General features: G+C 39.3%; 1 protein-coding gene across 4 annotated transcripts in view; it reads right to left on the bottom strand.

Moving 5' to 3' along the window:
• The window catches only part of MACROD2 (mono-ADP ribosylhydrolase 2), a 2,170,814-nt gene that overhangs the window by 651,702 nt on the left and 1,505,284 nt on the right, over positions 1-13,828 (bottom strand). The gene's annotated exons all lie outside the window — the stretch shown is intronic.

Here is a 13,828-nt window from a genome sequence, read left to right as displayed (position 1 = left end):
ACCAATCACATCAGAATTTCCAGGGGTAGAGTACAGGCACTAGATTATCTCTTATAGTTTATTTAGTTAGCTTCCCAGGTGATTGCAAAAGGCAGCCAAGATTGAAAACTGCTGCGTTAGGGACAATGGGCAGAGAAAAGGCCAATGTCAGATCTTCCTCTGGGGCTGCACTTCTGTCGCTGGAAATGGATTGCCATTTTCTTCTCTGGGGGATCTTCTCGAGGCAAGGGTTGAACTCGCGTCTCCTGCATTGGCAGGTGGTTTTTTTTTTTTTAAACCACTAAGCCACCAGGGAAACACTGAGTTTACCTACCAGACGCAAAAACTGTACACGTGACCTCGCGGAGCTTGTACTCTGTTATAGAATGTGATTCGTAACCACAAATAACTGATTACGACCACAGGTGAAAAGGGAAGTCACATTTGTGTCTCCAAGCAGCAAACCACGGCGGGGATACAAAAGAAAGACACATTCTTGGGGTAGATGATCAACAAGACTATTCAACCACATTCCTCGATGAGACAGTGTCTAGAGAAAGGTGTTCCCAGGGTAGGAACTGTGTAAGCAAAGGCCAGAAGTGCAGGAGTAGAAGACACATTTTAGGAAGAGGTGGGGCCTGAGTGATGTCAGGAGAATTAGATCGGGTGCTTCAAGAAGATTATTTTGTGTCTCAGATGCCCAAGCAGTTCTGTGATTCCCAGTATTTGCCTCGAGGATTCCCGTTGCCTGGCAATTACTGTCAGACACTACAGTGATCACTTAACACACATCATTCCCCAAAACGGAATCGTTGAAAGCACATTTTTGCAGAGACACCCCGCTGCACAAAACCTGAGGAGGTCAACAGAGTGATCCCTCAGGCCTGTCTCGGTCTTTATTAAGCTCATAAAAGAGAGATTTCACAAAGCAGAAAGCTCATTTTTAGTTTACAGATTTATGAAGGGAGCCTGTCTGGCTGGTGAAAATGTCAATCAACTCCCGTCTTCAGAAGTAAGCTGAAATGGGAGGGCAGTCAGCATCTACAAGGTTGTAACCCACCTTGGGAAACTGAGCAGAGGCTGCCAGGGCACGAAAACCTGATAATGGAAGTGAATCTGCAGTAAAAGCTTAGTAATTAATTTATTCTTCAAAATATGCATCACATTTCACAACTATAATTTCATGGGCTGCCCTTTATAAAAAGATTTTGACAGGCCTGACAGTTGTTTGCTCAAAGTCTTATGATATTTCCCAAGAAGAATTCTTAAATATAAACCCATCAGCATTTGGGGTAAAGATAGCTTTGTATGGTTTATAGGAAGTGCAGTTACCCAAGGGTGTGTACATAAATCACACATCTGACAGGCTCGCATGGTTTCATTCATCACTTGTTGAATGCTCTGGGTTGCTCAGATGCTGAGATACTTTTATTCCTGCCCCTAATTACCTATGTCCAATTTAAAACAGTGACAACTCATTAATCAGTCTCTAAAATCACTGTATAAGCTGACACTGACTAGAATTTCCATTAAATCAGATGACAGAAGGGGGACCAATATGTACACTCATTATCCACATAATCACTGGTTTGAAAGCAGTGCTGAGTACTCCACTAATTTTCTATTAAATGGTGAAATATTCCTCTACTACCAGGAAGCTAAACATCTAAGAAAATGCACAAGAAGAAAGCCTCTAAATACCATAAGGATGTCATTCTTGCTGTTTGTTAAGTGAGGACCATCTGAAGTCAGAATTCCTGGGTTTAGTTACTGTTTTGACTGTGGTGGTCTCTGTATGAACTTGGGCCAGCGGTTCAGGTGATCTGAATTTCTTCATCTGTAACAGTAACAGCACTTATCCCACAGATTGTTCCAGGCACGAGATAGATTAAGATACACAGAGCAACTGACCCATTACCAGGCAGAAGGCATGAGGTAAATCCTTGGTGAGTAACCACCATCACTGTTAATAATCTTTTTTTATCCATGAAAGGTCACCTCCTCAGCTCAAAGTATTTCTGTGTAGGGCTGGGGCCTTGGTTTGAAATGTTAGACTGCTTCCCATGAAACGGGAAAGGTAAATCTTTAAAATATATATGATAAATATATAGGTGTATGTATATATAACTAAATATATGCATATATGTGTGTTTGTGTGTGTAGAGTACACTGTTAATTGCTCAGTCATGTCTGGCTCTTTGTGACCCCATGGACTGTAGGTCAGCTCCAGGCTCCTCTGTCCATGGAATCCTCCAGGCAAGAATACTGGAGTGGGCTGCCCTTTCCTTCTCCAGGGGATCTTCCCAACCCAGGGACTGAACCCAGGTCTCCTGGGTCTCTTGCATTGCTGGAAGATTCTTTACTGTCTGAGTTACCAGGGAAGTCCCTTGTGTACGTATACATATACACACAAATATGACTAATACATGCATAAATACCTACACACACAATCATGTCTGATGGACAGATAAGACTTAAAAGAGAGAGATATTCATAATAACTCATCAATTTTCCTAAGTCAGAAACACTTAGAAAAATGTTGTAGACATTCAACTAACAGTGGCATACTGTGTGTGTGTGTGTGTGCGTGCACATGCGTGCACACACATGTATGTGTGTTGAGGAAAAGAAAATATTGATAACATTTGTTAGGGAGAGAGGATGGAAAGAGCAGTGTTAGGGAAGGTCGTAAGGAAGGGAGAGTGATTTAGATATCCTACCATTGAAAACTGACAAAGATGCTTACAACCTGCAGCTAAGAATGCTTTAAAAATGATTAAACTAATAATACTGTTCTTACTAAAGATACAGCTGAACAAACATATGATAATCAAAGCACACAGAAATGATTAAAAGGCTTTGGCCATAACTGTTTGTCAACTGAAAACCTCACCTAACACCCATAGCCTGTATTGGCAATTGGCTAGGGACATGCCCTCCCAACTGCTCAACAAACCCCGGAAACCCACAATTAATTGTTAAAGCAGAGTAATGGCCTGGCGCATCAAGCTGAGATTCTGCGGCACACACAGGTCAATGTTAGAAGGCCAGTGACTGCAGGTCTAGCATCCAGGTTCTAGCACAAGCATTAGAGTTGCTTCTGGATTTTCCAATACTGGGTCTCCATGCCCCTCAGCCAATGAGGTAACTAGAGAGACTGATATAACCAGCAAAGCAAAATTTGGATTCTTCAGACCAAAGGCTTACTGGGCAGACTTGAGGGCTTTGATGAATGTTCATTATACATTATATAATTGTAGACACTGCCTCCCAAATCATGGCCCCTTTTTTAGTAGAACAGAAGGATGTTTCTCTGTGCACTGCCCTTTAACACAGAGAAGCAAGGGCTGCTTTCAGGTGCAGCTCGAAGAATAAGGCTGAGGTTTTATCTCAACTCTGTTCTTTCCTAAGTCAGTTACTAAACTCTCAGAATCTCAGATCCCTCATCTGTATACTGGGGATAATGGTACTGATCTATCAAGACTGTAGTGAGGATTAGAAAAGACATATAGTATATCAGGAAAAATTGTAGGTAACCGAGAGATAGTAGGCAACATTATTAACTTTCAGGTAAATGTCAGTTCAGTTGGTATATAACCATTTTAATCTAAACTGTAATATTCAACACGATATAAACATTTTTAGGGACAAAGCAAATAACTCAATGTTTGGAATGGCTAAATTAGTTGTGAAAGTGTCAGTCGCTCAATCGTGTCTGACTTTGTGACCCTGTGGACGGTAGCCCACCAGGCTCCTCTGTCCACGGAACTTCCCAGGCAAGAATACTGGAGTGGGTTGCCTTTCTCTTCTGCAGGGGATCTTCCAGAACCAGGATCAAACCCGTGTCTCCCACTCAGCAGGCAGGTTCTTCACCATCTGAGCCACCGGGGAAGCCTCTGTACTTCCTGGCAAAACTTTATTTGAATAAGAGATGAGAGGCCTGGGTGTGGGGAAGGGGGAGAGGTTCAACTAGTGAGCCATGATTCAATAAGCACTGGGATTTTCAGATCACTGGAGTAGGTTTAGGAAATTATAATATGTCTTTCTCGGAGAGAGAAAGGGAGAAATAGCAATTGATTTACATCTTTTCACAAGTAATTTTTTTTTTCCTGCAGAAAGAAGCTAATCATCAGGACAATTTCAAATCGTGTACCCCGAGGAAAAATCACACAGCAGTGCCTGGATGCTGTGTTCATGGTCTGAATTCTATGTAACTATAGACAAGTCACTGACACTTTCAGGTTGGTGCTGGGAAATTCTTTGCTATAATTTGAACCTCAGAAAAATCTCCATTTTTTTCTATTAACTTGAGTTAAGAAATAGAATCTCTAGTCCTAAATACATATGAGAAAATGTGGCTTTTCTTTTTTAGTTAGTACTAGAGATGAAATGTTTTAAACCTGGCTTTAAAAAGTTATAAAACCCCACATTTTAATTATATCTTATTTCTACTCAGTTATCTGTGAGAGGTGAAATGGAAAATTTAGAGAAAATGATCCAAGACAAGCATATGGTCTGAACAGTGATCACTTTTCCTAGGAATTAATACATTTCACTACCAACCTATAAGACCCTGACCTCTCTTTTGTGAAAGCTACATGTCATAGCCGTGAATGCCACTGTCCACAGTTACAAGAACATCATTACTCTTGCTTGATTCAATTTGAGCATCTTGAGCATTTCACAGGAGACATAAAAGAATACACTCTTAAACTTAGGATGGATAGCATCAGAAACATTCCATCACATAGCCTGGCTGTCTTTTACAAAGAATGAGCACTCCAAAATATGATTTTTCTCTTGGCTATACTGCAGGGCAGGGAAAGAGAGTTGACTTTTCATTTATCTTTCACTATTATACCACTTCTTACTGTCAGCATCTTCCTCTTAGGATCTTCCCACCTTTTTAAAATTACTCTAGTCCAAGAAAGTATTTGTTAGAATTACATCTAAAATAAGACTAATTAGGCCTGAGTGATGGGCTGAGAAGATTTCCTATGGGTAAAGCTTATGAAATTTATTAGAGGGACTGGGGAGATAGATGAAGAACACTTTTAAAGGTATTTTCAGTTTCATGGTTGAATGTTGAAGAGAAAATTGCCTGGTAAGTGAACTATAATGAGTGGAAAGGGCTAGATACCTCCCTACCTAACAGATGAATGACAGACCACAGACAAGCAGCAAGCATAGACAGACAGACACCCTCATTTGGAGCTTACAATGGACCTCAGCCAATTTCCAGAAGGTCAGACACAGCATCCCTCTCCAGGGTTCCCATGGGCAGTCTCATATGCCACTGCCCAGAGCCTCTTCCTCAGCAGGATGAAACTCTTCCCTCATCTCTGCAGCACAGATTGGTCAGGTCCCTGGAAGACCCAAGGAAGCCCTGTTCAGATCAGCAGAATTTTGAGCTGCAGGGAGCGGTTTGTTTATGGGTGGTGGTGACAGGCAAACCACAGTGTCCCTTCCTTCAGTCTAACGGGGTGAGTTGAAAGATTCGGCTGTCAGACCAGCGTGAGGCCTCATTTTTCTTCCCTGCTGCGTAGGGTGCCCCTCGCTGCAGCCAACATTTGATTGTGATTAATTTGTCAGGGATGGCTGTACAATGGAAATGGAGAAATGGATTGCCAATTACAGCTGGTCTTTTCTGACTGCTTGGCAGACCAGGGCCTTGCTGCGGGGCTGACAGCCCTAGAGCACAGCAGATGTAGGCTGGGAGGGAAGGAACCCATTTTCAAGTGAGTTTTAAAGATGAGGAAGGGGTCAAGGTGACTCATTTTTTTTTTTATATATACTTGCTGATGCCTGGCCTGGCATTTTTGGCAAGCACCATAGGAAGGAAAGCTACTCTGAGATTTGCTTTTTATTCTGTTGATTTAAAATGCTTTATACTTTTGATTTCAGTCTTAACAGCACAAATGAAAGGTGTGAAAGAGTCCATTCCATATTTCACACCGAAAATGCCCCAAGGGAAGCAGTATCTCTGATGTCCTCTGAAATGCTTCCAACATGCTAATAATGGTGGGCACATGGCAGGCGTGCCATCATTTTTTCCCCTTTTAGTTCCAAAAGACAATATGTAACTGCATGTTGATAACTATCACAAAATAATTTGTGACTTACCTCCTCATGGAAGAGATGAACTTCTGTAACTTAAAAATTGTCCCAAGGGGGAGAAAAAGTCACATAGTATGTCCAACTCTTTGAGATCCCATGGACTGTAGCCTGCCCGGCTCCTCTGTCCATGGGATTCTCCAGCTAAGAGTACTGGAGTTGGTTGCCATTTCCTTCTCCAGGGGATCTTCCCAACTCAGTGATCAAAATTGGGCCTCCTGCATTGTGTGCGGATTCTGAGCCACTAGTGAAGTCAATAAATGAGGAAATGTCTTTAGTTGTCAAGCCCAATGGACGTCATAATCAGATATGCTTTCAGATGGTGAATGAAATGGACTCAATCACACTTGCAGAAAACTGCCACCAAACTCACATCAATACTTATAATTCTAAGGAATCTCATTATACCTCAGAAATACTTGAACTATAATTTGTTAAGGGTTGCACAATTAATTTATTCTCACATTACATGATTTGCTCATTTGGAGGGGCAGGGGCAGGCAAAATGGATCTTGTTTTTGTGGAAAAATCTCAGTGTCACTGTCTTGTAAAGAACAGATGAAAAAATAAACACAATTATTCAATGACAAGAAGATTAAAAAAAGAAAAGCTTACCCTAAAATTTCCTAGTAGCTATATTAAAACTGCTTGAGATACAGATGCACACTTACTACATTTTCTCACATCCATACAAAAGAGTACAGACACACATAATAGGTGATATATTTTATATTATCTATTATAATATATATGTGTCTATATATAGAGAGACACACATGGAGAAATATATAAGTATTATGATATATACTTATAAACAATAATATTAGAAAGTATTACCTTGAAATTATCAACTCTAGAGAAATTTAAAAAGCTAGGAATTAATTATGAAAGAAATGGGAAATATTTAAAGAGATGGTTGTTTAAAGTCATGTATATCCCCAAAACCTTTCAGTAATTCATACTTTTCTTTAAATCAGTAGAGACACATAGGTACAAATATGTAATTATATTTTTTATATTGAAATATATACTACTTCTCCTTCAATACCTTAAGCATATAAGGATTTTATTGTATGTATATGAATATGCATATATACACATTTATACACACATGCATATCTGTATGCATACACATATGCTATGAAGTGCATGTGCTATATAGTACACATATATGTATGTATATATACCTATATATGCATGTGGTGTATGTATGTGTTTGTGTGATATTTATGTATGTACACAAACATATACAGAAAGAGATGGTTTAACATACATAGGTTTCTGTGTTTGAAATGTAGCTAGCTCACTGAAAGTAAGTCGGGGAGAATTTTTAAAACTGTCTTGAAATGGGAAGGCCTTCCTAAGTTGGAAGCTATCAATATGAAGAAAAAGACTGATAAATTTGTTTACATTTATAGGCTTTATAGTCAGTGAATTTTTCTTTTTTGAAAATGCTCAAGGAATTCAATAATGGTTGCCACTCAAGAGAGATATTAGCAGTTTTACACAGGAAGAGTTTTTTTTTTAAACTTGCTGACATTTTATATGGCTTAATTTTTTTTTTTTTGGTTTGTGCATGCATTACGTTAATAGTAACAGCACAACATTTAAAAATATCCCTCAATCTCCCATTCTCTTTGGTAACATTAGTGCAATATAAGTGTTCAGATACTCTAGCCATATTTTTTCACTAGTCTTCTAAAGCCTGGGGTGGTGATCATAAGTCTTCCAATAAGGTATTAGCCAAAGCAAAGTGGGGACCTGTGTGATTCACTTCATTGTCATGGGTATTCATTTGCCATGTTCCATACTAGACATACTAGACATGGAACATGTTCCATGTTTCATACTAGACATACTAGACTAGTGAAAGGCAAAGGAGAAAAGGAAAGATATGCCCACTGGAATGCAGAGTTCCAAAGAATAGCCAGGAGAGATAAGAAAGCCTTCCTCAGTGATCAGTGAAAAGAAATAGAGGAAAACAATAGAATGGGAAAGACTAGAGATCTCTTCAAGAAAATTAGAGATACCAAGGGAACATTTCATGCAAAGATGGGATCAATAAAGGATAGAAATGGTATGGACCTAACAGAAGCGTAAGATATTAAGAAGAGGTGGCAAGAATACACAGAAGAATGATACAAAAAAGATGTTCACGACCCAGATAATCACGATGGTGTGATCACTCACCTAGAGCCAGACATCCTGGAATGTGAAGTCAAGTGGACCTTAGGAAGCATTACTACGAACAAAGCTAGTGGAGGTGATGGAATTTCAGCTGAGCGTTTAAAATCCTAAGAGATGATGCTGTGAAAGTGCTGCACTCCATATGCCAGCAATTTGGAAAACTCAGCAGTGGCCACAGGACTGGAAAAGGTCAGTTTTCATTCCAATCCCAAAGAAAGGTAATGCCAAAGAAAGCTCAAACTACCACACAATTGCACTCATCTCACACGCTAGCAAAGTAATGCTCAAAATTCTCCAAGCCAGGCTTCAACTGTGAACTTCCAGATGTTCAGGCTGGATTTAGAAAAGGCAGAGGAACCAGAGATCAAATTGCCAACATCTGTCAGATCACTGAAAAAGCAAGAGAGCTCCAGAAAAAATTTACTTATGTTTTACTGACTATGCCAAAGCGTTTGACTGTGTGGATCACAACAAACTCTGGAAAATTCTTAAAGCAATGGGAATACCAGACCACCTGACCTGCCTCTTGAGAAATCTATATGCAGATCAGGAAGCAACAATTAGAACTGGACATGGAACAACAGACTGGTTCCAAATAGGGAAAGGAATACATCTAGGTTGTATATTGGCACCTTGCTTATTTAACTTATATGAAGAGTACATCATGAGAAACGCTGGGCTGGATGAAGCACGAGCTGGAATTAAGAGTGCCAGGAGAAATATCAATTACCTCAGATATGCAGATGATACCACCCTTATGGCAGAAAGTAAAGAAGAACTTAAGAGCCTCTTGATGAGGGTGAAAGAGGACTGTGAAAAAGGGCTTAAAACACTCAGAAAACTAAGATCATGGCATCCAGTCCCATCACTTCATGGAAAATAGATGGGTAAACAGTGGAAACAGTGATAGACTTTATTTTGGGGGGCTTCAAAATCACTGCAGATGGTGATTGCAGCCATGAAATTAAAAGGTGCTTGCTCCTCAGAAGAAAAGTTATGACCAACCTAGACAGCATATTAAAAAGCAGAGACATTACTTTGCCAACAAAGGTCCATCTAGTCAAGGCTATGGTTTTTCCAGTAGTCAAGTATGGATGTGAGAGTTGAACTATAAAGAAAGCTGAGCGCCAAATAATTGATGCTTTTGAACTGTGGTGTTGGAGAAGACTCTTGAGAGTCCCTTGGACTGCAAGGAGATCCAACCAGTCCATCCTAAAAGAAATATCAGTCCTGAATATTCATCAGAAGGGCTGATGCTGAAACCAAAACTCCAATACTTTGGCTACCTGATGTGAAGAACTGACTCACAGGAAAAGACCTTGATGCTGGGAAAGATGGAAGGTGGGAGGAGAAGGGGCTGACAGAGGATGAGATGGTTGGATGGCATCACTGACTCAATGGACATGTGTTTGAGTAAACTCTGGGAGTTGGCGATGGACAGGGAGGCCTGGCGTGCTGCAGTCCATGGGGTTGCAAAATCGGACACGACTGAGCGACTGAACTGAACTGATAGCAGACATTGTATGCTCACTGGTAACTGAGAATTTAGACACTAGTGAATTGCTATGTTTGGAAGTAGGGATGAAAATATGAATTAGTGCATCTAATGACTGACCTTTTAGACAAATTCTGAGGGTCCACAACCTGTCATTAAACAGTTGACTTATCTGCTCTGAGTAATCCCACAATCTTAGGGATGATCCTCTAAGAGGAAAGGTGACCATTTGCATAAATGTTACCCTAGGATAACCACAAGAAGGATCTACACAAACAACAAACCCTGGCTCTTTATAAAAATATTAATAGAAAAACACTTAGTCGGTTACGTGTACTATAAGAAAAGAAAAAAAAACCTTAGAATGAGACATACGGACTCTAACTTATTATGCTGTCCATGTTCAAGATCTGTTATTTCCTGTTTGATTTTTTGGGTACTTATAATTCATATTCTCAATGAGAAAATATTATACATTTTAATTCTGTTGTGTGGAGAAACCTCAAGGAGATTTGATTTATAACAAATGTAGGGCATAGAGCTTCTTTTTTTTTTTTTAAACAGGAAAATGCATGCATTCATTTAACAAGAATTTACTCTCAAACATTTGTCAGGCACTGTGCTGGGAGCTAGGGACTTAGGGATGAGCAAAACCAGATGCTAACACTGATAAAATAAAAGCCCAATAAACACGCTGCAGCTGTAACGAGGACTGGGAAAGAGACTCACAGAGTGCCATGAGTGCGGGTGACAGGAAGGTCTGGTCTGATCAAGGAGGTCAGGGAAAGCATGCCTGCTGGAGCTGGTTAGCCAGCTGAAGGCAGAGAGGTAGGGGTTCTCCAGACCCTGGGCACAAACAGCAGAGCAGAGGCCTGGGGGAATGGACTGAAAGGTGGCCACTGGCGTGGGAGCAGAGATCCAGGCAAAGCCAGGCACCAGATGAGGCCAGGAGAAGAATCCAAGACCACGTTGATATTTTCATCTTCATCCCAAGAGAATTTGCTTAGACTTCTGAACTGGGTTCCCAGAAATACTTCTCTACTACAGGGATCTCTCCTGTCTTCCACCTCCCAAGCAGTCAGTATGGTAATTCTGTACCTCTCCGTTATTAGTAGTGAGTTACAATCCTATAGCAGGGTATCCAAGGAAACGGAGTTGGAGGTGGCAGAATAGAAACCTAAGGGTTCTAGGGATGGGAACTGGAGGATGGATGAGGTCATGGCTTCTTATTAAGGAAAATGCTTGGGCTGTTTTTTCACTTTCAGCTTTAACGATATATAACTGGCATGTAACATTTTCTAAGTTTAAGGTATAAAATCAAGTGACTTTATATATGTATTTATTGCAAAATGATTACCACATTCAGACTAATTAACATACCCATCACCTCACAGAGTTAGGACTGTGCATGTGTGTGGTGAGGACTTTTAAATATCCAATAAGGTAAGGTGCTGTTAACATAATTGCAAGACTGTTATTGTTAACATAGCCCCAGAATTTATTCACTTTATAACTGGAAGGTTGTACTCTTTGACCACTTAAACTCATTTCCCTAACCCACCAACCTCTTCCCCTGGCAAAAAAATAATCTGTTAGATTTCATTTAGTTTGTTTTATTAGATTCCACCAATAAGTGAGATCAGATAGTCTTCCTCTGTCTGACTTATTTTACTTAGCATAGTAGTCTCAAGGTCTACTCATGCTGAAAGAAATGACAGTATTTTCTTCTTTTTATGACTGAATAACATACCATTATAAATGTAAACTTTCTTAATAAAAATAAATGAAAAAAAATTTAAACTTTATTTATCTGATCATGCATTTATGGACACATATTATTTCCATGTTTGGCTATTGTAAATAATGCATTAATGAACACAGAGGTGCTTATATTTCTTCGAAATAGTAATTTTATTTCCTTCAAGTATATACCCAGAAGTGGAATTACTGGATCATATTGTAGTTCTTAATGTTTTGAGGAGTCTCCATACTGTTTTCCTTAGTGGGTGCACCAATTTAAATTCCCAGCAACAATGCATAATTGCTCTCTTTGCTTTCTTAACAACACCTGTTATCTTTTGTCTTTTTGATAATAGCCATTATAACAACTGTGAGGTTAACTTCACTGTGGCTTTGATTTGTGTTTCGCTGATGATTAATGATATTGAGCACCTCTTAATATAACTGTTGGCCATTTCTATGTATGTATTTTTATGCCAGTGCCATACTGTTTTGATTATTATAGCTTTGCAATATAGTCTGAAATCAGGAAATGTGAGTCTTTCTTTTTCAAGATTTCTTCAGCTATTCAGAATTTTTTGTGGTTCCACACAAATTTTATTATTTTTTATATTTCTGTAAAATGCTTTTGGCATCCTGAATAGGGATTACACTGAACTTACAGATTATTTGGGGCAGTATGAACATTTTAGTAATATTAATTTTTCCAATCAGTGAACATGAGATGCCTTTCAGTTTATTTGTGTCTTCTTCAATTCTTTGAAGAATCTTATAGTATTCAGTGTTCAGTCATTTCACCTAATTTATTCCTATTAAATAAGTATAAAGTTTATCATTGTGATGTTTCTGTAAGTGGGATTGTTTTATTTATTTCTTTTTCAGATAATTTGCTGTTAGTATATAGAAACACAACATATTTTTGTGTAGTGATACTGCATCCTGCAACTTTACTAAATCCATTAACTAGGTGTAGTGAATTTGTGACTGAGCCACAGTCAGCTCCCAATCTTGTTTTTCCTGACTGTATTGAGCTTCTCCATCTTTGGCTACAAAGAATATGATCAGTCTGATTTCGATATTGACCATCTGGTGATGTCCATGTGTAGAGTCTTCTCTTGTGTTGTTGGAAGAGGGTGTTTGCTATGACCAGTGCATTCTCTTGGCAAAACTATGTTAGCCTTTGATCTGCTTTGTTTTAACTCCAAGGCCAAATTTCCCTGTTACTCTAGGTGTCTCTAGACTTCCTACTTTTGCATTCCAGTCCCCTATAATGAAAAGGACATCTTTTTGGGGTGTTATTTCTAGAAGGTCTTGTAGGTCTTCATAGAACCATTCAACTTCACCTTCTTCAGCATTACTGGTTGGGGCATAGACTTGGATTACTGTGATATTGAATGGTTTGCTGAGATCATTCTGCTGTTTTGGAGATTGCATCCAAATATTGCATTTCAGGCTCTTTTGTTGACTATGATGTTGACTACCCCATTTCTTCTAAGGGATTCTTGTCCATAGTCGTAGATAAAATGGTCATCTGAGTTAAATTCACCCATTCCAAACCAACATCCACTGAATCATTGAAAAAGCAACAGAGTTCCAGGAAAACATCTATTTATGCTTTATTGACTACACGAAAGCCTTTGACTGTGTGGATCATAACAAACTGTGGAAAATTCTTAAAGACATGGGAATACTACACAACCTTACCTGCCTCCTGAGAAATTTGTATGCAGGTCAAGAAGCAAGAGTTAGAACTGGACATGGAAAAACAGACTGGTTCCAAATCAGGAAAGGAGTTTGTTATGGCTGTAAATTGGCACCCTGCTTATTTAACTTATATGCAGAGCACATCGTGAGAAATGCTGGACTGGATGAAGCACACACTGGTATCAAGATTGCCAGGAGAAATATCAATAAACTCAGATATGCAGATGACATGTTCCTTATGGCAGAAAATGAAGAAGCACTAAAGATCCTCTTAATGAGGTGAAAGAGGAGAGTGAAAAAGTTGGCTTAAAACTCCACATTCAGAAAACTAAGATCATAGCATCCAGTCCCATCATGTCATGGCAAATAGATGGGGAAACAATGGAAAAAGTGGCTGACTTTATTTTTTTGGGCTCCAAAATCACTGCAGATGGTGACTGCAGCCATGAAATTAAAAGACACTCGTTCCTTGGAAGAAAAGTTATGACCAACTTGGACAGCATAATAAAGAGCAGAGACATCACTTTGCCAACAAAAGTCTGTCTAGTCAAAGCTATGGTTTTTCCAGTAGTCATGTATGGATGTGAGAGTTGAACTATAAACAAAGCT

Source organism: Odocoileus virginianus, chromosome 9, assembly GCF_023699985.2.
Source record: "Odocoileus virginianus isolate 20LAN1187 ecotype Illinois chromosome 9, Ovbor_1.2, whole genome shotgun sequence".
NCBI lineage: Eukaryota > Metazoa > Chordata > Mammalia > Artiodactyla > Cervidae > Odocoileus > Odocoileus virginianus.
This window is presented reverse-complemented; position numbering and strand designations above follow the sequence as displayed.